Genomic DNA, 27,017 nt, shown 5'->3' with positions numbered 1-27,017 from the left:
GCCCTGCTGTGTGTGGCTGAGTGACTCTCACTCCCTGGGCCATCAGTGGTGTGGGACTCGCTGAGGGAATGTGTGGGAATCGACTGGAGCAGACCGAAATCTGGGGAGGGAGAAACCCCTTTCATGAGCATAGCAAGTGCTGTAAGGCCCCTGGAGCCCACCCTCCCTTCTGTGCATTCTGCAAGTCTGAGGTGCCCAGGAGCCATGGACAGGCAGAGAACAGGAGGGGATAGGAAGGGTGTGAGCTTTACTGCAATTTCTACTGCATCATTAATGAAGGGGTTTTGCACTTGGGAGAGTGGACTGTCAAAACCATGAGCACATCATCTGCACCAGCAGTGCTTTATTAGTACTGCAGGCACAACAACGGTTTTGCCCATGACAGGCTTTTGAGGATAACCAAGGGTGAAAAAGTGGGCAAACCCTTCAGTGATGCCAGGCCCAGTGACCTGCCTTCTGCAAACACGTCTCTGCAGATGACCAGACTGATCAGAGAAGACTAGAAAGGCAGAGCTTGTGTCAAGAGTGTTAGCTCTTGTGAAATTTTTCTTTATTTTATTTTGTTTTGCATTTATTTTATGTTATGTTGTGTTGTGTTATGTTAATTTCATCAATGGTTCAGGAGGTGAAGGCTCCCCAAAAACACAGGGAGAAGGGAAGACAAACTTCTTTTGTCTTGGTTTTGTTGTCAGGCTACAAACCGCAGCTGCAAAAAGATTGGTTTGGAGAGGAAGTAGAAGAGGAACTGGCGTCTCATGTTGTTAGCCCAAAACCTGAGAAGGAGAAAGAAAAAAGGCAGCCCCTGAAGATGTGGGATCCAGGTCAAAATCTCAGGATTGCTGCAGTTTGGCTTCCATCTCAGGTCACAGTCTGACGAGATCAGAGATCTCTGTTTTCTGTTATTTTTTGTGAACTGGTTGAATCCAGGTGTTTGGTCTTCTTGGCAGTTTTTTCTATGAACTGATGGAATGGGAAGAAGGCCAGACACACCTATAGGGAAGGCAAGGAGGAGGAGAAGGGCCAATTTTCCCCCTCTCTTGACCCCACACTCAATCCCTGCTCTGCTGCTGCATGAGATCTCAAGGCTGAGCTCAGCTGAGTAAAGGGGCACCAAAGCCCTGGGGCTGGGCTTCCAGCATAGGGATTCTTGCAGAGAAACTCTCCAGAGCTTTCGCTGGGAAAACTGGCATCCAAAGAAGAGAGAGAAGTAAAAAGACCACAGTTAAAAAATAATACCATAGTAAAAAGGAGAAAGGAAAAATGTACTTTAAACCACAGAAACAGTGTCTAAGTGCTCTCTATACTTAAGTAGCTGTCAGTGAAGTGAGGCAGAGCTAACTGCATAAGCCAGAATATAAACCTGTAAGGGATGATTGCAATTGATGCATTCACAAAGACATTTATTTTGAAAGGAAAGAATAAAAAGAGAAAAGTAAAAGTTTAAATACAAGTGCTTGGTGTTTTTTGTTTGTTTGTTTTTTTTTTTTAAGTTAAAATATCTAGTTTTATGGGTTTGCTCTAAAAAATAGATGAAACCCAGGGGTAAGAAGTAAGGCTGTGTGATCACTGAACAGTTCCTTAAGCACACAAAGTAAAATGCTCTTACCTAGTAATAAAATCATTCATAAAAGATACTGCAAAATGTATTGTCAAAGCAGCAGTGGTGCTAATTAGCTGGAATATCACCAGAAAGTCCTCTAGAAGGAGATAATTTGATTGGGATTGACAAAGATAGCTACTTGTTGTAAGCAGTCTTGGTTGTAAGATTTTTGTGGGGTTTGTTTGTTTATATGGTTTCTTATCCCTATATGTAGGAAAAAAAGAGATGAATAACCAATTTCAGTCCTATGGGTATTGTTAGCTGTGTAATGCACAGCTATTATATGTTTGAATTTTGGTTTGATTTGGGTTTTTTATTACCATATCCCAATATGGGAAAAAGCAAATAGGATAGTTTTCTCTTGAAGTCAGTTATCATGGCTGAAGTTAAAAACAAAAGAAAATAGGCACCTGGATAAAAAGAGAATGTAGGCATAGTTTAAAGTGGTTTGGGTTTGGTTTTTTTTTCTGTATTAATTTGAATTAGAAGTGTTAATGCAATTAGACAAATACGTGTTTGTTAGGATCCTTACACGTAGGAAATTTTTTTTGCAATATGACCAGTTTGAATGTATCAACCCTGAGATAAGAGTGTAGAGTTCTATCTGCTCTTCCTGTGACACAGTTTTATCTAGATTATAATAAGAGTGTTAATGCTGGACATCCCAAATCAGTCTGAAAGGAAAGCTCTGCCTGGATTCAGCTGAAAATCAGATCTACGTTTAAGTTAGCTATATGCAGAAACATGGTGTGTCACTTTGTGAGCTGCCTAGTTCTCATGAACGGATTTGCTAGAGAGCTGAAGTAGCTTTACATGCTCTGTTTTTACTGCCAGGGTTTGCATATATCTTGTTTGTATGATCAGTGTGGGCTTTGGCTTCAGAATCTTCTCTTACCTGAGGTTCTATTAAATGTTGTTTTGATACATTCCATGAGTTGGGGGAAAGTAAAGAGTGCAATTTATGTGAAATTTAAATCGGTTTGAACTTCTACAAATCTCTGAACTTTGCTGTGGTCTTATGGATGGATCCATCTCTCCACTCCCCTGAATTGAGTGAAGTTGTATTCTCCTTCTATACAGATACACAATATAGCATACTGTATTCTATAAATTTTGTACACACTTCTGTAAATTTTATTCACTATTTTTTTAGATAGCCAAGGTTCGTGTTCCATATCTATACTTTTGATCCCCTTCTATGAGTAAAGTCTCCCATGGGCAGGTGGAAGTTTTTTATAAAAGATAAAAAGAGGCAACTATGCCTGTGACCTGGTTGAAAGACCAGGAGGGGAAACAGATATTTGCACAGATTATATAGACTTCTGTTACCAGAGGTGAATCTCAAAAAAAAAAAAAACAACAATCCAAATTACACTATTTGCATGTCATGATTTGTCCTTCTCCCATTCTGTTATACAAACTTGGTCTGTTAGTAAAGATAACATTTTTTGGGGGGTGGTTTTGAAGAAATCTTCATTTGATTTTTGTTCACAGCAAATATCCAGGGCTTCATACCTTTAACTTAGTATGTAAAGGTGGAATTACTCAAGGACTTGTTAAGTAATCCTTACTGCTCATTCTTCAGACTTACACATTTTCCTCAAATTCTCATCAGTACTTGAATAGAGTGACCGTGTACTTCATCCTCTAGACTTTGCAAATGCTTTTACAATAAAAGTCTCTAAGAGCAAAAGGAACTACTGCATTTATTTAGGGGTTGGCTTTTATCCTTTGCTTTTCCATAGCTCAGTTCCCCTAATATGTCTTCTTATTGAATCCTTTTAAGAAGCTCTGAAATATCAAAGGTAATCCTACATCTTGTATTTTGTCAAATCCAATTGATCATAGTACTAATACTTTCATCTCTCCGTGTGAACATCCTTGTAATGCTTTCCTTATACTGTTGTAGTTTTGTTTCAGAGGCATGATGGGTAAGATTTTAAATAGTTACTTTGAAACTTTTATCAATTTGCAATCAGAGTAGAAATAAGACTGTATTTCATTGAGGATGTTAACATGATCCCATAATTCTCATAATATGAATAATAAGGCTGACTGACATTGCAGGTAAAATGAAATAATACACTTATTTTTATTGGATAAGTTTTGTTTTCAGTGTGACATTCAGACTTTTAGTTGCATCCCAAAGGGGAAGTTTTATATGCATGAAAAATTTTAAGGCTTTGCTGTTTATGGTTTAGGGGTTTGTTTTACATTTTCTCATTTTGGATGATTTTAGGAGCACTAAATTCCAGAATACAATTCTGCCCTTTGAGAGAAGTTTTGATCACCATAAGCATTCTGGTTAGTGGCCTAAAAATCATTACTTACTACTGGTTTATGATGCTTTTAGGTCTACTTTTATTTGAGAGATTACTTTCAAAGTATTAAAATATCTGGAGATTTATTAAGATTTTGGAGACAAATATTTTATTTTGATAGAAAAATATATCATTTGCAAATGCTTTTGGCTCATTGCATCTAGAACAAAAAAAGATATAAGCATGTACTTCAGTTGCCTTCTGAGTCTCTGAGATAGAATAGTCTTTCTTCTATCTATAGTACTGCATATGTAAATTATGAGTAAAATTCAGTCCTCGCATTTGTTTCAATGGAGAGCTTTGCCAAGAGCAGAAGGATAAGATATATCCATGACAAGAAATCTATGTTGTATGTTCCTTGCTTAGTTTCTAAATTTGATTTTTACCTTTCCTTTCAGAGCAGAAAAGGTCTGAGCAGGTTCCTGTAGCAGGAAGCATCAGCTTTACCAGACTTTACATCAGCCCCAGACTCACCATGTCTGGCTTTTAGGCAGGCACAGCGTGAATTATTTTAAATGCATCAGGGACAGACTTTGGTTAGGAATCTTTCTCTGAATAGGCCTTGTATCTCTGTAGATTGGAAAGATTAATCTTTCATTCAACCTTTTTCCATATCTGCTCCATTTAAGATACTATAATTCAATAAATAAATAAATAAATCTCAGTTACATATATGTTTATATATATATATATATATATATATATATATATATATATATATATATATGTATATATATATGTTGCATATATATATATATATATTTGTTGTAATATTTTGTGTTGTGCATAACAGTTGATTCTGGGGAGCTATGCAGTTACAAATGGTGTTTCAGGAAAATTTGTGACATTGACCACTGAGATTTAACTAGGATCAATTAGAATGAAGCTGTAATTATACAACGGAGAGCAGCATATCCTTAAAATTCACATCAGGTAAAATATTATTTCTTTTACACTAAAAATGTTTCTGTTTGGTTGATTTTTTTTTTCTTTTTTTTTTTTTTCCCTCTGTGTCTTGATAAATATTTTAAACTAAGTTATCAGTAGGGAGGGGAATATCATCAAAGAAAAAGATCTCCGAAAGCTTAGTGAACTAATTTGCCTGACATTATGTGGATGTTGTGGTTTGGAAATAGAGCTGTTGCTGTGAAACTACTGCTCTATACATATATCCCTAGGGGCATACAAAGGGGAGGGTTTTTTCTATAAACTCTTAGAGGGATGCTCTCATGCATTTCCTGAAAACAATCAACAGGCTGTTGATGGTGTTTCCCACAGAAGATTGGCTATTTTGGTAGGCAGTGAACCTGAACAGGGTATCAGCTGTTCCAAGTGCAGCCTGACTCCAAAGCTGCAGTCTGAGGTGTTACTTTTAGACCAGCAGGGAGGAAAATGCTTTGAATATTGAATCCAGAGGATGATAGCAGTCAGTCCTACTAGTATTTCTTTTTTTTTTCTTTTTCAGGAATCCTTTCTGTTGGTTGGAAGATTCTTGTCAAGAGTTAAATAAAACTTCTTGAAATATCTGAGGTTTTTTAATAATCTCATAAAAAGCAGTTTAATATTGTACAGAAAAGCTGTATTTTTTAATATTCTCTGTTAATAAGATAACAAAATCAATGGAGACCACAATACAAAGCTATTTCTATATATCACATAGACTCAACCATATAAATTTTTAAATTTTATTTTACTTTTAAAATTATATGGAATTCCTTTGTGAAATATTCATTAAGGTAAAAAAAGCCACGAGCCAGATACAGAAAAATACCTCATCCAAGTTATCAAGGAAGCCAACAGGAGGTCCAGGAACAAGATCTGTCTTTTTAGCATCTCATTCTAGAAATCTGGTCCTAAAAAAATAAATAATTCAATGTCACAGTGAGGAATTCTTTTTAAAAGAGTCACTTTCTTCAGAAAAAAACCCAATTCTATTGGAATGAATTTGTCACTGAAGACTTTGAACATGCATATTGCTTTTCATTTAGAAAAATCTAAATTAAATGTTGTAATCTGAGCCGTTAATTTAAAAGAGCTCATTTAATTCTGCTCTCTCTTTTTATGTGTGATGTATGTATGTATGTATGCTCCTGATTGCTTGATCTTGGTTACATTTAGAAAAGGAAGGACATTAAAAATTTTGTTAAGCTTAAGATAGAAAAAAAAATAATACCAAGGTACACTTAAATAAAAGTGAAGTTTTTAATGTTAAGAAACTTCAGGATACTGTAGTTTGTTACATACTGAAATTTTGTTTCATGTTCCAGAAAATAGAACTTTCTTCCTCTTTGTTGGTAGAAAAGATAAATGTTGAAATGTAGATTTACTCTGCCACAGGAATTATGAGGTTTGCATAACTCTAATTCTGGGATGTCTGTTATTTTAGAAAGTAAAAGACTTTTGTGAAAGGAATCAATATACCCCCAGGAAGTTCCAAGGAGTTTCTAGAGTGAGGTGAACATATGTACTAAAAAATGTGTTCTTCATGAAATATGATTCCCTTGAATTGTTTTGCGCTGAAATGTTTTCAACATAGATTATGCAAAATATTAGTTTTATCAGCAATTTTCCAGCTATGATGTAGTACTTAATTAAGTACTTACTGATGTCAAGGACAGGGCTGCAATCAACAAACTCTAAGCAGTGCTTTTTTACAGGAAGTGATGTTCCCAAATAAGTAAGATGCGCAAATATGGTTGGAACATTTGTTGGTGCAAACCCAGAAGCTGATCAAAAGTTCTGTGACAGCCATTATTTCAATGATGCATCTGGTTATTTCCTATCTCGGAGTAGTTAGCAAGTAGTGAATACATCTTGGCTGCTGACACTTCATTGTATTCTTAACTTGCTTTGGATCACATCCAAAATCAATTGCTATCAATGGCAGTTTTCTGACCTATGTTAAGGAGAGCTGGATCTGGCTCTTAATGATCTAAAAAAGTTTTATTATTATCTATAACACTGCCTGCCACACTGAAACACTAAACATTTTCAGCGTTTGCTTCTTTCTCTGTTTCATTGTGAGATTTGGCATCTCTATTCACTAATGGGATGGAAATCACTAATAATAAATAGCAGTTTATAAGTAACATTCTTTGAAGATGTCAAAACAAACAACAACAAAAAAAACGCAAAGGAAATTTATCTTTTTAATAATTCTCCCTTAAATTACTAACAGACACATGACTTGCTATCTATAAAATAGATTTTTGGTGCATCAGGAGGGGAAAATATAACAAAAAAACCCCAAAACCCCCCTTCTCATTCCACTGTGGAAATGAACTGTTCTGGGAACTGAAGTCTCAATGGTATCTCTACACTTGTATGTATGGAAGACAAATGCAGGACTTGGCAGCCCTGAGCCAAATACAATGTATTTTGAGGATGTCTACTTCCAGAAAGACCAGTCATAATTGGAAATCATTAATGTAAAAAGTGCCTGAAAAGTGTAAAGAGCTCTTCAGCAGCTGAAGAATACATGCATGACATATGATGTGAATGATACAAACCACTTGTTTTTCCTTTGTAATTTAAATGTCAGTCTTCTATTGTCTGGGAGATTTCTTATATTAAACACTCTGCAAATTGCTACCTACTACAACAACTAGATTTTCAATCTTGAAGGCTTACATCTTTGTCTAGTGGTGGTAGCTTATATCTTCAAGATTGCTTATATGTTTAGAATTAAAATCTTTTCAATTTTTCTCTGTCTTCATGAGTAACACTAAGGCTTTAGATATGTGCCTGGCTGACAGCCTTGAAAGGCAGAGGGTTTTTTACATTTTGTTCTAAGTTTATGTAACATGCATTCTCTGTAAAATCTTCCTTTTTCTTAACTTGAAATCTTGATAGGACATCAATAGGAGAAGTCTTCCTTCCAGATCTTGGTCACTTTGGCCATGTCTGTTACAAGAAGTGAAACCACCAGGGTCATTATGACATTGGTGTGAAACACTGGCACAGGATTTCCAGGGAAGTGGTAGATGCCCCATCCCTGGACACACTCAAGGTCATAGCAGAGGGCTGTGAACATCCTGACTGAGTTGAAGATGCCCCTGCCCATTGCAGGAGAGTTGGACCAAATGACCTTTAAAGGTCCCTTCCAACTCAAACCATTCCATCATTCTGTGATTCTCTGGCACCGAGGCCAAATAGCAGAGAGCAGCAATGTAAGTTAATTCTCTTAACTTCCAAAATAAGATGGTTTTATATAAATTCCCTGTTGTTCTTTTCTACCTCATAACGCATTGCCATGGGAATAACCTGCAAGAAAACACTGAGGCTGCAAGTCTATTGGACACTGTTCAAATTTGTGGTATGAGTGACTGAGCCCAGTGCCCAGGAAAAGTCGTCGGCACTGGGTAATTTAATAGCATAAGCATTTCTTTTGTGGTAGTGAAAAGTTAATTTCAGGTGTTAACTATATTTTCTTAAATTATAGGATTCCATTTAGCATGCAGGCTGGAAAACAGTGTCAGGACACTTCCCTGTCTGCATCTTCGGCGGACTCCAGCTACAGGTGTAACATGACAGAGAGCTCCTCTGTCTCCTCACCTAGAAGTAGAGATGCCAGATTGAAACTGAGATCAATGTTAATACTAGGAGGAGCATCAAGGCGGTTGATTCCACCAAAGAAGAAGCCTAACACAATTAAAGCAATGCCTAATAAAGTAAATTTTTGCTCCTGAGGCCACTTAGATGGGATATAAAAAACTATGCATGTCTTCATATGGAAAGCTGAGCCATGGTAACTTCCAGCTCAGAGATGCAAATGCATCTCTTGACAAATGAATGAAAGCTAGCTCTGAATCCATTGTGTGAGATGCTGTAAGTGATGTAACTGCAACATACAGAACTCAGTTTAGCGAGCTCCCCTCTTTGGCTGCCCTGTGAATTTCTCTTAAGAATGTCAAAAAAGCAAAAGAAAACCTTGATGCTATTTGATAGATTATTGTGTTGTAGCAAATACAGACTATATAGAGTCAAATATTTTTGTATTATATGTGTATAGACTTCGTAGCATACACACATTTTTGGGGTTTTGATTTCTGCAGAGTTCTTTGAGAGATAAAATAACAAAACAGCACAGTAAAATTGCAAGACACTTGGCACAGACATCCTATTTTCTGTAAGAAATAATGCTTTTGGAGTATGCTGAATAACTAAATATGTGTCCAAGCATCTTGTCCTTGTTTTTAATTATACTGCTACTTCAAGACCTAAACTAGTTCTGTGTTTGAATGTTTTATGCTTGCCACAGTGCTATTAAAAAAATGTTATGCTGTTATCTCTTGCTGCTGCAGAAAGTCACAAATCTGCATGATGTAATTCAGGTATTGTCACTGGGCCATAATTGGGAGAATCTTCATATTTACTCTTCTTCATCTAGCTCCTTGTGTTCTAACCCTGCTGTATTTTAGCCCTCCAAGAAATGCCTGCTTTAAGATATCTCTGTTCTGTGGATATATAAGCAACAAACTCTTTGCTTATATAGTATTAAGGACAGCAGTACTTTTAAATGTAGATTTCTGTGTGCCTTTTTGCAATCGACCTTGCAGTAATATTTTCAGTAATTGCTGTATCCCTTTGTTGGAACTTGTTCTGTTGGTATAAAATGCTCTTGTCAAAGAGCATTCTTTATAGAACCAAAAATATGCAAAGGGTATATTGCTCGTTCATGTTTCCTTTGGGGTCTACCAGGATCCCCAGGTTCTTTCTGGCAAAGCTGGTTGCTACAAGCACACTTGGGGTTGTTCCTCCCCAGGCACAGAACTTGCACTTCCCTTGACTGAACCTTGCAGCATTCCCGCCTGCCCATTTCTCCAGCTGTCCCAGGTCCCTCTGGATGGCAGCATGACCCTCTGATGTATCAACTACTCCTTCCAATTTTGTGTAATTTGTGAACTTGCTGACAGTAACAGTTCAGTACAGAGCAGGAACGATGGCATTGATGAGGATTGGAGCCCAAACTGATCCCTGGGTACACAGCTAGCTACTGGCCTCCAGCTGGGCTTTGTGCCACTGCTCACCACCCTTTGGGCTGGCTATTTGCAAAGTTTCTGATCCTCCTCACCATCTGCTCATCCAGCCCTCAGTCCAACAGCTTCTCTGTGATGATCTTGTGGGGTCCTTCCTCAAGTCAAGGTTGACAATGTCCACTGTTTTCCTCCCATCTGTCAAGCCAGTCATTTCACCATAGATGGCTATCAAGTTGATCAAGCATGACTTCCTCTTTTTTAATCCTTGCTGGCTGTACCTGATGACCTGCTTGTCCTTCGTATGCCTGGGAATGGAACACGGGGAATGGGAAGCCAAGTTATCAGTACTAAAGGGTTTAAATGCAGAGGTGATATTACATATCTGTTGCTTCACACATTGCACAGTGACAGATGGGGAGATTAGAGGTAGTTTTTAGTGGGAGGTGTTTTCTCTATTTTTAATTTACACCTAGTATGTGAATTAATTTATTTATTACAGTAAGAAGAAAAGTAAATTGCAACTGGAAATGGACATATGATTGAATTCCTTAAATTGAATTGGGGTGAGTTGTGTTAGCACAATGTGCCATTAACATTACAATCACTGTTGTGAGAATGAATTCATGTTGTTCCATACTCTGCTCTCATTATAACCTTTTTATTCCCACATAACCATACTGAATTGTTGTGGCGAACAATAATAATGTGTATTAATGCCAATCCCATCTCTCTTTAATTCCGCTGACTTCATTTGTCCAGTGCCTCATGCTTACAGTTAAGGGCATAGAAAGATAAAATAGCATAGGTATGAGGTGAAAGTCTGACCTTATTTAAGTGAAGGGGAATTTAGCCATGGCTGTCTTTGTAGTTGAAATTTTTTCTGTTATTTTTCAGAGCAGTGCTGATATGAAGGGAAAAATCCTAAATGAAATCAAGTTGAAAACCATTTTGACATTTTCCTTTCTTAGGAATTAATAAATCAGACAAACTTTGCAATTATTTTTAAAATGAATTCTAAAAGAACCCCAAAATTAGTTTATTTTGATTTCAGTTTCTTAAATTGTTTATAATTAAAATTGAAATACAGAAAGGAGCAAAGCATCAATATATATAACTAATGAATAATATTAAGTTTGGACTATTTAAGATTCAAATACACTTTTTATTTGTAAACTAAAAATCTCTAGGATGACAGTATTTAATTTATAAAATGACATAAAAAACCCATTAAGTTGGTTTTAGAAAAGGTAAAAGCTGACATAATGACAAACCAGGCATTTATATTCTGAGGCTGCTTTTTCTCATAGCTGGCATGGATAATTTGCTCAGAAAATAAGATATTGACAAGATATTTTTAAAACAGTTCTTCCCCTGTCTTTGCTAGCTGGCCTTGTCCATCTTTCTCCACTCTTGAGTAACAAAGAAATATGCCATGTTCCTCAGATTTTCCATACACAGGCTCTGCATTATTTCTTTGCTGAATGTTGTTTAAAATATTCAGCAGGAGTTAGTTGCCTTTAAATAAAAACCTAAAGAGCCAATCCCAATTGTGATATTTCTTTTCCCATTTATATATCATCTATTGGCAACAACAAATAATGAAATTACACACCAGATTTCCTTCTTCTAACTATATGAAATTAAGGTCCATAGTATACCTGAAAGTGTCTGCAGTTCAAATTACCATTCTATGTTTTAAATCAGTTTGTAGACACTCATAAACTCCACGTAACAAATAATTTTCATTTAGGTGTTTATTCAATAGTTATCTGACAGCCTAAAGGTTAAATGTATTAAATGATAATTTATAGAAATTGCACGGTATACTGAGTTGAGGAAAAGGTGTTTACAGTGTTCATTTGCTCTTACCTCAGCCCGTGATGTTTCCCTTTTGAGTCTGCAGTCCTCCTATGAGCCCACCCTAGGGTGGAAGAGGGGAGGAAGGGAAGCAAGTGGGTGGGGAGTCTTGGAGGGAGGGCAGCACTAAACAGGGAGTGAGATTCCTAAACCATCTCAGTGAAAGGATATTCATGCAGTTTTATTCCTCATCCTCTACTCTTTGTCCCAGCCTGAATCACAGATGGAAAAATGTTTACAAAATATTTACAAAATTATAAACATCTGGATAAAATGATAAAAAAAAAAAAAAAAAACAAAAAAACAAAGAAAAGTTGTAGAAGCTTGATGGGGAAAGACAAAGCACTTACCCAAACGTGTCTTTTCAGAAAAATAAGGGTTTTTTCTCTTTCCATGTCTTCTAAACTAAGCCTGTTGCCAGGAATAGTGGGATTATACTCAGCTAATATCGATTGGCTAAAATTTTGGTATCTGATCTTAATAAACTGTCTATGATATTTTCATAATTGAAAGAGTAAGACTTGGATGCCAAACAAGAATGATAGATCTCATTTTGAAAAAGATGTCTGTGTTCAGATGGAAGAAAACTAACTGACATTCTAGTCTTATAATGGACTATCAGGTAACATAAATTAGAGTGCAAACTCAAATAAACCACATATGAGAGCCTAGAGTTGCAATGATATTGCAAGGCATACAGCTATGTTGCATTATTCTTTAAAATGTGACTTTTTCTTGTGAAAATGTTGCAATTCTGAAAACTTTAGTTTTAGTTGGGGTGTCGTATACCACCCTTTCTTCTTATGAATAATTCCATCTAAGTGTACATGTGTGTCATGGTTTAACCCCAGCCAGATCACTTCCCTACCACATGGACTGGGGAGGAAATCGGGAGGGTAAAAGGTAGAGAACTCATGGGTTGAGGTAAAAACCCATGAAGGAACAGGGAAAGCAAAAGTCATGCACACAAGCATAGCAAAGCAAGGAATTAATTCACTGCTTCCCATGGGCAGGACAGTGTTCAGCCATCTCCAGGAGAGCAGGGCCCCATCAAGCATAACAGTTACTTGGGAAGGCAAATGCCATCACTCCAAATATCCACTCCTTCCTCCTTCTTCCTCTCACTTTGCACGCAGAGCACGTTGTCATATGGTCTGGAATATCCTTTCAGTCAGTTTGGGTCACCTGTTCTGGCTTTGTCTCCTCCCAGCCTCCCAAGCAGCCCCAGCTTCCCCACCAGCGTGGCAGTATGAAAAGCAGAAAAGGCTTTGTCTCTGTGTGAGCTCTGCCCAGCAAAAACAAAAACACCTCTGTATTATCAAACCTCCGTTCAGCACAAATCCAAAACACAGCACCACACCAGGCACAGTGAAAAAAAATGAACTCCAATCCAGCTGAAACCAGAACAATGTGTATATCACGTATTTTAGTAATGCATTATTAAGATGTTTCTCAAATTAGTGATGTGAGTGTGTGTATATAATAGCAATGCCTTTTTAGCTTGTCTCTTACTTGCACAAATAAGAACAGTCTCTTGCAGAAATGTATGCAAGGTCTGGCCCGCAATCAACTGGGTCACAAATTTCATGTAAATAATCTCACTTAGTTCACTGGAACCATTTTCTGTGAGAATGCAGTGAAAAAAAAGTTGAAGCATGGGGCAGATTTCTTTAATGAAATGCAAGGGATACATCCTCTGTTATTCCTTTGGTTTCTCAAACTTACTGTTTGCTGGGCATGATATTGCAAAGAACATATTTGGGCAGCTCGCCTGCAGTTATTCACTGTGCCCTGCTATGCCGCTACTGGTATTTCAGCTAATTAGGACTAACTCAGATATGTCTGTGTGAGTTTCAACCATTCCCAGTCTGCTTGCTGTTGAGAATAAAATCATTCATATTTTCTGGAACATGAATATTTGTGTCTGATGTTTCACAAAATGTGATACTCATGAGCTTTGTGCTTTGAGACCTGCATGAAAAGATTGTTAACGTATATAATACCAAGTGGAAGTAAAGTGACTGGAAATATGCCTATTAGTATTGAGAATGAGGCATGGAAAGAGACAGCATTGTGCTACAAATTAAAGGGTGCAGACGTCATCACCGTTGCCATAGCTTTCCTGTGTGCTTCAAAAAACAGTTTGGAAAAAAGTTGCATACAAAAAAAGGGATGATGTTCTGTGTGAGCAAGTGTAAACGATGAAGAATTGAGGTGAAGGTAGACATAAAGAATGGGAAAGCCCTAATCACTTAAAAAGCAGACAGCTACTTAGGCCACTTTCACAAGTATTTTAATTATTGGGAAAGTGATCAAAATATTGAAAAAGAAAAAGTTGGAATAACTATGTAAACTTACTTTTAGAAATTCTCAGTTGTATTCAACATTGCCTTTGAATTTCTGTTGTGGTAAATCCATAGTTATACCCAGGATGTTATATCCTGGCCCATCATACTCATTATTTCATTATTCTTTTGTTCCATGATTTGGAAAAATGATTCAGGGTTTTGGACATGTGTTATGAGTGGATTTATCATTAATCTCACATGTATATTTTTAAAATTAGATAATAAGTGATCCAAACTACAGACACTTTATTTTTAGGCATTGATTGTGAATTCTAGACATGTCATATCTTTTATTTATGCGGAACTTTCTTTCTGAAAAAGTAGTGTTTTCAGAATTAATGGTCAATGATACAGTACAGTAAATTCCTCCATCATTATAACACACTTCTTGTGCAAGTTCTTACTTAGAGGTTGTTCCAAGACATGCATTTTACCACAGTTTACAAGACAGTGGAGTTCTTTTTTATGAGTGTATGCCTGTATTTAATTATTTTCTAAACCAAATTAAGAATTTTCATCCTGGTATCATGTTCATGGAGATCAGGATTATTTATTATTAATACAGTGTTTTCTTCAACAAATTAATATTTTATTCTTAATATCATCATAAATAAGTAATTTGTGCCTTTTTATCATTAATGACATAGGACAAATATGCTTTTGGTTGATTGCAAATGTGCTGCTGTGCAAATGTCAATGAGATAGAGAGAGTTTATTTTATGCCATTTTCTATAGTTTTAATTAAGCAATAAAAGAAGGCATCCAAAATAATTACATACAGTTTCCTGCTTGAAGAATATAAAACTAAAGCCTATGCAAACAAAAAGACTGCTAAAGAAGGAAAACTGACACTCTCCTGCTTAGCCTAGAATAACCTTAGGTACTTTAAAATGTTAGAATCAGCAACATTCAGAATGTATTAACAAATTTTAATTAAAGATGAGCTGATATGTAAAGCTAGTCCACTTGTAGTTCCCAACATCTAAGAACCATTTACTTTACCTTGATAACCACCCATTTAACTTACAGCATTGAACTACACAGCACTGCCTAGTTTCTGACAAAAATTTAGGCTAAGTAAATAAATAAAAATAATTTTTTAAGGGAACTTGGTTCCTAAGACAGTAATTAGGTTTCTATCAACAGCACTTTTGAGCTCCATCTTTGCTCAACAGCATCCAAATATAATTATGGAGACATGTAAATAAAATCGGCCTCTTCTTTTTAACACTGAAATATACTGAAGAAAGGGCACAAAATGTAGCTACAGTAGCCTCTGTGCAACCCAGGAGCATCTGGGAAGAAACTCAGGATATCTGGTCTGAATCTGTGACATTTTCATGTCCATTGCATAAACAAAGCTTGTCTTCTCTGTGTTCGGTGATACCATAGCTGACCCAGGCACTTTGTTTTCTTTGCCACTTTTCCTATTTGCTGCAAGTCCTTTCTGTACAGCACTCTGAATTTTGGTGAGAGTGATCTGTAGCCTTACTCCAACAGGCTGACCTAAGCCAAGCAAATCTAACTAAACCTCACAGACAAAATGCAGCATTTGCTTCTCATGATACGCTCATGTAATCACTCAGCATCCTTCTCAAGGGTCCTGTACCTATGTACGAAATCTTTTATGAAAGTTTTGTGATCATTATTTTTTTTTTGTAATAACATAAACCCCATTCTATCACAGGAGCTAACCAGAAATTTAATCACTGGATAAAATCACAGATTTAATAGCTTTATCCTGATTACAATGTACTGTAGGAGTTCTTCCCAGTCAATTTGCTTCTTACTGCTACAGAATTTTGAGGTCACAAGTGGTAAGTTGCTTGCTGTTGTTCAGTGATTGGATTGGTAATAATGTGTATTGTCTGAAAAGCTTCCAAATGATGAAGCCATAAAATTGTGTTATTAATATCAAAATAGTGCAAATAGAGGCTTTTTTCCACCTCGTCATTCCCAGAAAATGTTTTCCTGAATATGCATCTTAAATGAAGTTTAAGGGAGAATTAATTTTATAAGGATATAGAACTCAGAGAGAGAGAAAGCAATTAGCTATACTTTCAAATTATTGGAGAAGAAAAATATGTTTTTATTATTCTTTTTTGAAATAACAACAGTTGTGGATCAAGTTCTTAGAGGTTGGGAAGCAGATAATTTTCCAACACACAGAATAGGTGTATCTGTTCTGTCTCTTGGAAATTATTTTCTTCCCAAGCTCTAAGCACCTGAAAAAGTGTAGCTATTCTCTATTCTGTAAAATAAAATTAAATTTCATTTTAATGGTATTTCCAGACAAGAGGATAGCTAGTGAGAGATATGCACAGGTTACAGGAGTAAGAGTTCCCTTCTTAGTGCTGAATATTACAGCACATATGCAGTATTTGAAATTGTCAGGGACCTTTTTACATCCCCCCTTGCTCCTCTTCATTCTCTTTGGGGCTTTCTGTACTCTTTGGTCGTTTATCCACTATTCAGTGAGCTACAGTATTATACAAAGTGTCAATATCCTCATAAAGTGCAACTGAAACAAACATTTAACATATCAATGGAGCAGAAAGCAAAACTTCTCAGAGACAGGCAAAAGTCATCTCAGTTTGAACTGATGGTATTTTTTTTTTTTTACTTTATTCCTAGTTCCCAGTCTGTATGGAGCATAAAGTTCATTGAATATTTGTGTAATCATTTTGATTTTGATATTTATGCGTACTGTGCTTGCTAGATTGTAACACAATTAATAACCAGTCCCCAGGTTTTTTATCAGCTGTGGCACAGAGAAAAGTTTTTGCTCTTAGATAATTCACTTCCTGGATTTGGCTTGGATACCTCACATTGCCAGTCTCTGTCCTAAATTTCAGAGAATGATGTATCTCTTGCAGCCTTAAGGAAAAAGTCTCCCTGACAGCAGTATCATAAAATAGTATTATCCCATGTTCTCCTGCAGTCCTAATGTAGAAATGTCTGTTTTCCTGGATCATTTGGGATTGCAAACAAAGCAAAACCAAACTAAAACAAAGTGGAAAAAAAGGAGTTAAACAGAGGTTATTTGGAAAGCAGAAAGCCAAGATTCAAGAGGGAAGTTTATTTGTTTAGTTTTTTCACTTACAGTTGGAATTCAATGCGTGAGCTAAATCCAGTCTTATAGAGAGCATACTTTCTATTAGACTCCCTAGATGCAAAATGAATCAGGAATAGAAATCCTAGTGTCACTAGGACTGAGCAGTCTTTGCATTTAGTTGATCCAATTTTGAGTACAGATAGCCTCACATCAAATGAAATACCAAGTAAATTAGAATTGTATAGTTTCTCGACCCTAGTTTTTTTGCTCATGATTACTTTTAAGATTTTTGCCTGCATCTAAGAACAGACTGTTCTTGTTTTTTAAAAAAATTATAAAAGAGCAATAAGTTTTATTTTCAGTTCTTTTTTCTTAATTTAAAAAAAAAATATTTGTGGATCCTTTGGCAAACTGAGTGGCTGTATAATATCCAGTAGAACTAGCACTGCCATAACCCTGTATGTTGAATTCTTCACTGGAATCTCATGATGATTTGCTGAACAATCACCATAATTGTCCCATCTGCCTCCATTTCATTCTAGTTATAAGCATCTTTTCTCTTAGTCCTCTCCCTTTTTTCTGCTCTCCATGGCCTCAGGCAGGTCACTCACCCTCTCTGCTAATGCTCTTCCATCTGTAAAATGGGAGTAATGTGAGTTGTTGGAAAGATTAATTAGTGAATTAATATTTGTAAAGCTCTTGAAAGATGAGAAGCACTAGATAAAGGCTAAGTAGTGTAATTATTATTCTCAGAAGTGCCTTCATGAATAGGGGAAAAAAAAGATGCAGTGTTTCAGCAAACTGATTAATATCAGTATAGGTGGTTCTGGAGATAGATGAACACAAGCTGGTTGGCTTTGCTAGTAAAGAGACAAGTTAACATGAATGAATATGTATTTTTTATGGTTTTTACCCATTGTTTTTAACAGACAGTGTTAATATTACACATTTTCACATCAATCACAAATTACAGCTGGAAAGCATGAGAGAAAATGCGACTGTGTATTTGGGCAGTGAGGCCCTGCATCTTTCAGCTTCCACATTCTTCTACTCCCATTCCATATATGCAAGTGTCCCTTAAACATGCTACTTATTACAGATGCAAATGGAACTGAGAAAGTAACTTAGAATAAATATTTTAAGGTAATATTGTACAGTCTCAATTTTGTATTGTGACTATGAGACCATCTTCTCTACCCCCCACCAAAAGGCAAGTAATTTCCTAGTGCTATAATTAGGCCATCTTTCATTCCTCCATATTCATAAAAAGGGAAAAGAGAGGCTAATGACTCAAATGGGTATGATCACATAATGATACTTTCTGTCCAGAAAGGATATGATTATTAACCTGAACAATTTTTTTCAAATGTGTCATATGATTAATCTTTCATGTGTGGCTAGAGAATTCTATTTTGTTTAATCAGTGGAGGCCAAATTTTATTGCTTAGCCACTCTCTCAAGCCATACCATCTTCAAAAGAGGTAACAGGTGTCTGTGCTTTGTGGAAGCATGTTCTCTTCCAAAAGGTTTCCAGAGAAGGATTGTGTTAAAGAAACTGTTCCAGCATGCTCTGTACTGGTTTTTGGCAGCAAACTGCAGTGATGTAGAAGTGTAAGATGCCACTGCTGAATTCTCTCTTCAGGATACAATGCCCAAGTTTATGATAGACCATGGTTTCTGCTTCCCTGAGTGAAGAGGCAGCAGCTGAGACTTGGCTTTTGCTTGGGCTGCCTGAGCTAAGGAGTCTGGGTTTTTAGCTCTGATCTCCTCCTGCCACCTTCAGTTTCCTGCTGGCTAGAACTGAGTGTCACATTTCATATCGTGATCTGAATCTCTGCCTTCTGAGCTTTTAAAATTAAGGCATTAATAGATCCAACTGGAAATAATGACTACAGGATGGAAAAATTAAGAACACACCTTTGTATATTATTTCCTTTTCATTCTCTTTTCACCTGATGGATTAAGGTAAACCTTCAGAAACCTGATAATCACAAAGGCTTATGAGACTTTTGAAGTTCAGGATGTAGTCAAAACAAGCAGGCAAATGAGAAATAACATGCAGGTCTGAAAAAGGAAGCACTGTTTTTTCTGAATTTTTGCTATAGGGAAGCAAACTCATGGCAGAGTAATATGTAGCACATAATATGTATCAAATGCCTGTAATAGAAGGTGTTGGATGGAGTAATGATGTGAGTGGTAAAAACAAGAATGAAACTCGACAGGGTTAGACCCTGCTAATCAGTGTCAGTGTCTTTGTGCTAGATTGAAATCTTCATGTTCCTTGGTATCTAAAAATAAGATTTATATACAGTACACACTTTAGCTTCTTTGTGTCATGGAAGGCACTTAACTTATTACACAATTGGATGGAGTGCAATGCTTCTGGGAGTAATAATCTTGCCATTAGGAACATGGAAGGCACTAAATAATTTCTGTTCCTGATAACCTCTGAAGAAGCTGGGATGAGGGACTGCCTTACCCTCCTGCTCACTGTCACCTTTGTGCCAGCTTGAGTATTCCCACAGCAAATCTAACCAAGTGCTAGCCAGCATGGGCCCTCATGAAGGGAGAGTGCTGACCCCATATAAGGGCTTGTCTGGCTGCTATTCCCATCAGCCTACTCCTTCAGGGCTTGCACAATACTGCTGCAGGTACTCTTTATTTTATTTATTTTATTTTCAGCCTTCTTCCCTGTTGCAAGGAAGTTGTCCTTCACAGTCAATGGGCAGGTGTGTGTCATCTGAGGGAAAACTTGTTTCAGACTATGAAGAATGAGACTGTATGAGGAATTAAAATGTTTCCAGTCATGCTCCTTTACGGATTTTCCAGCTCCTCCTGAATAGTAGTTGAGGGAATGAAAAATAAAAGCAATTTTGGTAGCATTTGATTTCCTTTTCCTACATAAGATATTTTTTATCTGTATATGGAAAAATGCATCTATTATTCTCCCTGTTATTTCCTTCTATACCCATCCATTCTAATACTGCCAAGAAAAGGCAGTATACTTCTCCTTATAAGACTGGCAAAATAGAGAGCAAGAAAACAAAAAAGGAGGAATACTAAAAGAGATTGGAAATTTAAGAATAAAAAAAACCCAGCAGATTAAAGTTGACTCTGGAATGGAAAAACTGCAAAAGAGAAGAGCAATATCATATAAGAAAACAGTCAAGGGTGAAATAAAATATAAAACCAAGCAAGAACAATCAAAAAAGAAAAAGGAAACAAATCCAAGTTCCCAACAGTTAGAAGACTAAAATCTATTCAGACACATGCAAACGAGGATTGCTGGAAAGTTAATTAGTGTTTATCCATGTTACTATATTTTTCTGAGCTTTTCCAGAAACTAGTAGCATCTGAAAAATCTCAGGCAGAGATGTTGTCACATCCTAAGATCAGGTTTTCTTTATTATTATAAAAGCCCTATGGTTACCCTGAAAAATGGACAGATATGATGCTTTATGACACTGAAAATGTGGCCCTTAAAGTGCACTAGATTTATAGTATTAGTCTGAGTAAGTAGCAGACAGGCTTCAGCCATAAAAATGCCAGGGAGAATCCCAAGACTAAATTGCAGCTCAGTTTTGTCCCCTTCAAGGGGACAAGCAACCCCTCCTTATTCAGAGAGACAGGAACAGGGAGGCTAATGGATGAGTGTAAGATATTTATGTGGTTACAAGCAGTACATTGCATCCCTGCACATGACTTTCTGCACTATCCTCTCCCCCCATCCCTGCTTGCTAAAGCAGGTTGATGGCAGAAGGGAGTGAGCAGAGAGATTTTACTGGGAAGTTGTAAATTGCTGCTGAGGCAGATCATACCACAAATCACACTGTTCCCTTCACCTGAACAAGAAGGATGTGAGGGAGGAATTGTACTTTAGAAAGGATGTCCCTGAGTCGTTCTGTTTCCCACACTGCTCCTGTGGTGCAAATTGCAGGGTGCTTCTATTTTTGCTGCTACGTCTAAAGTAGCTTTATAGCCCCCAGCAAAAAGACCCAGACCAGAAACTGCAAACTTTGCTGCAAAACCATGCTCTTAGTTACAACTGTTTAATTTCTTTTCCACCTGAGCTATGTAGGTGCATTGCTGACAGAAATTTTCAGCAGAGATAAACTAACTCTATATTCAAAGTTTCCTTGGTCCTGTAGGGTACATTCTAGTGGTCCTAAGGATCTCAATTCATACAGAAAGACACAACAAACAGACTGAACAGAATTTTGATTCCATTATTTCACAAAAATGCCTTTATAGTATGCATCTGTAAATGAAATAGTTTTGCAAGCATATATCACTTTTGAATAACTGTTCATTCTGTTTCCTTCTTTATAATTATACACAACAATAATTTACTTGGCTCTTGAACATGAATGTCGTTCCTCTGGGATGCAAAGTTTATTTCTCTCAGATGGTAGTTAAACTCCAAAAGAGTGGTGGCCTGTTTCCATTTTACATCTTCTTTCTACGTTTATTTTCTCTTTACTAGACCTGAAAATTTCCTTAAAAATATTATCCCTCCATATTTCCTTTCACTCACAGAGCTATGTACCCTCTTTACCTATAAGTTCCCTACTCTTAAAAAGCATAATGTTCATAATTTTTTCCCAGAACTGAATTGTAGAGTATTTAACCAGCACCTGCTTTTCCCCTCTCATCATTACTTTGGGACCATTCCACTGTGGTATTAAAATGCTCCAAAACTTTCATTTGTTTAGTCATTTTGTGGGCCTTTATTTAAATCTAGGGTTACCCATGCCTCTGAAATGTCTCAAACATTGTGAGAATGTCATAAGGGAAACAGATCACCAACATTGAATTGTCTCAGCCTACAAGGCTGGCTTAATAAAAGCGAACAATGAAATTCAAATTGCAACTTAACAGTATCAGAAGTGTCTTAAAGCAACATGCTGTGCTACTTTTCTTATGTTTGGAAGTATGACCTAAGTAAAAAGAGTTATACCGATAATTATTGCTAAACTGGGAGTGAGAACTGTGTTCAGATGACATAAAGCAGTTTGGATTTGTCTGAGCCCTTTGAGGTACCACAAGGGGAAGCGTGATGAAGTCAGCAGTTTTCCACTGAGTATGACAAGGATTCAGATTCCATCCAGATCACATCTTTACCTTAACATCAAGAACCTCTTGAATAAGATGTTGAATTAAAGCCCTGAATGCTCAAGATTAAACTCTTTGGTGCAAAGAAATTCCCCATGTTGCCTGTACTCACTATGACCAAGAATTTTGGAAAGAAATGATCCATATCAAAAAATAAAATATTGGATGATGTTTCAGGAAGGCTGATCTTTGAAACCTGCTGTAGTATTCATTGATGACCAATTGTATTGCCGTTACATGAAATTTCACTGATTTATAAATCTGCTGTACAATTCCACTTAAATCAATATAGCTGTGCTGATATAGGCCAGATGAGAGCTTGGAGTTGCCTTTGCTCTGCTGGTACTTTTGAAATTAATCAGGATGAGAGTAACATTTCAGAGCTACAGTGTGTGGCAGTAAAGTATTACTGTGAGTTAACTAGTCTCATTGTCGGTAGAGGCTGTGGGGAAAAACTGGTTGCCAAAATATGGAAAGTATGGTTGTGAAAGTTTGAATAGCTCAAATACTTTTCTGCAGAGCATTTTTAATGTCTTTAAGTGGTTTATTATTTATGTTTTTCTCTGAAGAGATGAAGGACAAATATAGTTTTATTTAATCTTTTCTATGTACTCTGATGGGTTTGCTGCTTTCCTAGAGTACTCACACACCTTACTTGTAGTTTCTGTGTTTCCAACCAAAATGAAACAGACAATATTTCTTTTTTGTTAAGATTTCTAAAAAATTTCTTTTTTAGAAAATAAGAAATTATGCACAAAATCAACACTCTTAAGTGCATCCTGTATAGCATTTTTCTTCATTCATACCAAAGGATCTTTTTAAATGTAGGAGAAGAATAAATCTGTGTGTTGACATGGACATAGACACTGTTTGCTTCTACTCCTTTCTGTTTCTCAGAATCAACAGAGCTGACACGACAGACTCTGTGTGGGACTTGGGCCAGCAGGGAAGTTGTGACTGTATTAGCACTTTTCTTAGTGTTCCTCTATGGCCTTTTGTTCTGTATTGACTTTACATTGATGCATGATAAGGTATTGAGCTGAAGTATTGTGTCTGCGAACCAAAGGTCTTTACAAGAATATTAAGAAACTTACACTAGTACAGCTTTCTGCATGTATTTTGGCATTCAGTCTAAACAAATTATCAAGTTTGGAAATACGGCTTTTTAAAATATGTTACTCATCTTTAAAAAAAATCTTTTAGAGAAGCACAAATATCTAATGGCATTTGACAGTAAAAATACTATGGTTTATTCAATGATACTGTAAAAGTCTTTTAAATTTTGCTGCTAAATCATTAGCTGGACAGTGATTCTTTTCCCCATGACTAGTAACCTGTCTTGCCCATGAAAAAATGTTTTTGCTTTGCATTGAGGAACAATACTGAACAAAGAAATCATTATTGTATAATGTTTTAGATTCTCTTATGATTTCAAAATACTCTCACACATACATATTGATTCTTTCCTATAATCATGGCTTGGAGCAGTGAATTCAAAAGATTAATTAGAGATTACATAGAATTTTATTTTATTATTTTACTGCTTTAGTATACTGCCCCCTGTCTGTAAGAGTGATGTGCTGAGAAGGGTGCCTAATATTTTAATCTCTATATGTTACTGTATAATTTCCTATTGAAAACATATTAATTTTCTTGTTCAGAAAAACCTTTGTCCCTTTATTAAGATGACTCATAGGAACTGAATTCAAAATTTTAAGTTATATTTAGGATTGGGAATAGGACCCAAGGCGCCAGACTTTGCTTCTGTTACTTAGACTGTAGCAAGATTCATGAGCGAGTCAAATTATTGTTTTCTTTTGTTAACACGAAATTTAAAATGCCAGTGTCTTACCTAATAGTCCAAGACTACAGTAAGTCCCAGTTGTTTCTGCACAAACTGAAATCATGTTGTCACTTCAGGTTTTTTTCCTTCATGCTTCAGTCCCTTCTCTGGATCTGCTGTTATTTTTTCCCCAGACCTTTACTTGTGGTGAGAAACAATTAAAATAATTCACTTTTGTACAGTGAACTTCTGATGAATGTTGACCTTTAAACCTTAAAAAGACAATCAGACCATTGAATGTGAAAGATTACCATTTAAATTATTAGAATTTTTTTTTTTTTTTAGTATAAAACTGTTGAAAGATGTTTGAAAAGTAATAAATGGAAAAGAATTCCTGTTATGGAGATCTCATAGGTTGGAACAGCAGTTTAAGAGAAGTGTTGAAATTTCTAGGACTGGTGAGAGCTAAGATTCAATTAAACAAAGCAGCATGAAACCTGAAATTGGAAGCTTACAGAAGTGGCAAATAAATTGTCTTAATAAGGTCTTTTTCATATTTAATTTCTTTAATTGTATTTAAAATCATTAATAATACAACATGTGTCTGTGGATTGCATGTTTCATGAGGGATGCCATGTCAGAACAGATAAGATTGTAAGCTTTGGGATGACTTCCACCCTTTCACTGGTACAAATGTATAGGTAAGGAGAAGAGCCTCTTTTTCAGTGGGGGTTGTAACAGGAAATCATGTTAGTCCTGACACATAAAACCCTTTACTCAATAGTGTGTTTATGTTTCATATTAACGTGCATAAAAGCCTTCTTATTTGATTAATTAGTAGATTAATTATTACTTTTTTACCATTAGTCCCAGGGCAGGCATGAATCCCTGGGTGATAGGCATTCAAGAAATTATAAAAAAAAAAAAAGTAACCCACATTCTAAAAACTTTGCTGTCTGAATATAAAATTTTGCTAATCTTATAATCCAGATTTTGCACATTGAGGCACTTTTCAGTGAAGAGTGGCACTTCCAGAGGAGGAACCTGAAAATTATATTGCTAACACTACTAGGGTAGAAAAATTGATATGTTCCTACTGATTGTCTAGTGGAAATATGGGGCACTTACATTTATTTCCTGTTTCTTAGGCATTAAAGCCAGGGTGAAAAACCTTTGTTTTCCATCTTGCTAAATAAATTGGTGATTCAAACTTCCATGGTTACTTCTCTGTGATCTAAATCACATGATACTCTTTTCTCTGTAATAATGAGCTTTCTGATGTGAATGCCTTCAGAAAGCAAACATATAATCCATTTTCTCTGCCACTTAACAACTTTAAAATTGCTTTCATTACTGCTTTTCCTACTAAAACACAATTACACGAATTTACCAGAAAAATGTATGAGTAGACCCAAAGTAAATAAATTTGATTAAGAATTTCAATATATGTTTATGACTAACTTTATTTCAGCATTCATAGAGTAACTTATGGTAACTACATATGAACTAGCATTGCTATTATAGGTTCTAAATCTTCTTCATTAGTTGCTATAAAAATATTGATTTTTCTATTTTATATTGGTGCTCCAGATCATCAATACTAAATATATTATTCTGTGAACAAAATTATTCTAAGTCACAAGCTGGTTTTTCCATAGATAAATCTGAATGTAAAATGGAGTCAATTGCCTAGTGCCGTAATGATTGTCCAAGCACAGGGAAACAGCAGATGAGAGCAGTCATAAAAGTTGACACACTTTGACTTGACTCATTTGACCATGCAAGCCTGAATACTTGATACACTGAAGTCTAGTTTCCATAATACCCTTGAACCAAAAACAAGTAATGAATACACCTCATTCCTCTTTCACTCTGCCTTTTTTTATCCTGATGTAAATTTAAACTGTCATCTTTAATAGATTTATTTGTTTCAGTGCAAGTGAAAGGCAAATTAGATCCTTTAAATGCATTCCTTGTTGGGTTTTCCCCTCTGCTGTAAGAGAGGGAAGAACTTGCATTGCTCTATTGTTGTTCTTTTCTACTGATTTATCTCCATGTTGAGAAGTCCTTTCTGTACTAATTTGAAATTCTTTCTCCACATTTTATTTAAATTGCCACATGCACTTGTTAAATAATTCTAGTCTGCTTGGGTTTTGTTGCTCTTTTCTTTTTCTTTCCATGCTGACTGATTGCCATCTGGGGGCTAACATGAGCCCACCATACTAATTTCCCTTATTCTACCCATTAACTGCTATTGTCTCCGGGGTCAGAGACAAATGTAAGGATGCACTTTATCTCTCAGCTTACAGAACATCTCACACAATGAGCCTTGTATTACGAAATGGCTACATCAGCCTCCAATCACTCAGCTCTGCCCCGCGTTGAATGCTGGTGTACCTTGAGAAACAGCACGCAACAGCACAATTGTTTAAGTCCTCAGATGGTTAACATTGTGCATAACCTCCTCACAAATTACAGCCTCAGCTGCAGCACATCCATTAGTCTGGAAGAATGAAGATTCCCAAGCGGCCCTGGTGCCTTTCCCAATTCCCCTGCGACCCGCCAATCCTCTGAGCGCTTTCTCTGCATGTAGGGAGTGTTCCGAGCTAATCAGGTCAATGATCATCTCACGGCTCAGGGGACATGACAGGAGCCTATCACAGCACTTACAGGATCCTCCAGACCTGAGCACGCCGGCTGAGAATCTCCCGCTAAGAAACATTGCTTTGGTGCCTCTTCTCTCACTCCCCACGAGCCTCTGAGGATTTCAGCTGATCTCTCTCTCCTCCAGACAGTGAGGAGTTCACTGAAAAAAAGGCAGAGCAGCATGCGGCTACCCGGAGGGTGTTGATTGAAACTTAGATTCTCCCCGATCGCTGTTGATTGGACTGATGCTCCAGCATTACCAGGGAAAAGATTTCAATTAAGGTAAGTGCTGCTTTATCTGGCTGCCTGCGTCGTGC

The 27,017-nt window shown here is 36.5% G+C and overlaps 1 protein-coding gene across 2 annotated transcripts in view; it reads left to right on the top strand.

Annotated features, from left to right (window-relative positions):
* Positions 1-27,017, top strand: part of CDH12 (cadherin 12) — a 529,539-nt gene that overhangs the window by 279,306 nt on the left and 223,216 nt on the right. The window contains exon 2 of one of the 2 annotated variants that reach the window (XM_054284702.1): positions 26,846-26,982. The exons of the other annotated variant lie outside the window; for it this stretch is intronic. The gene's annotated coding sequence lies outside the window, so the exon portion shown is untranslated. The remainder of the gene's footprint in view (positions 1-26,845; positions 26,983-27,017) is intronic. 2 annotated transcript variants of the gene reach the window in all.

The sequence above is a fragment of the Melozone crissalis genome, unplaced genomic scaffold (assembly GCF_028551555.1).
Source record: "Melozone crissalis strain CALT ecotype California unplaced genomic scaffold, PUWL_Pcris_2 ptg000042l_1, whole genome shotgun sequence".
NCBI classification, from domain to species: domain Eukaryota; kingdom Metazoa; phylum Chordata; class Aves; order Passeriformes; family Passerellidae; genus Melozone; species Melozone crissalis.
This window is presented reverse-complemented; position numbering and strand designations above follow the sequence as displayed.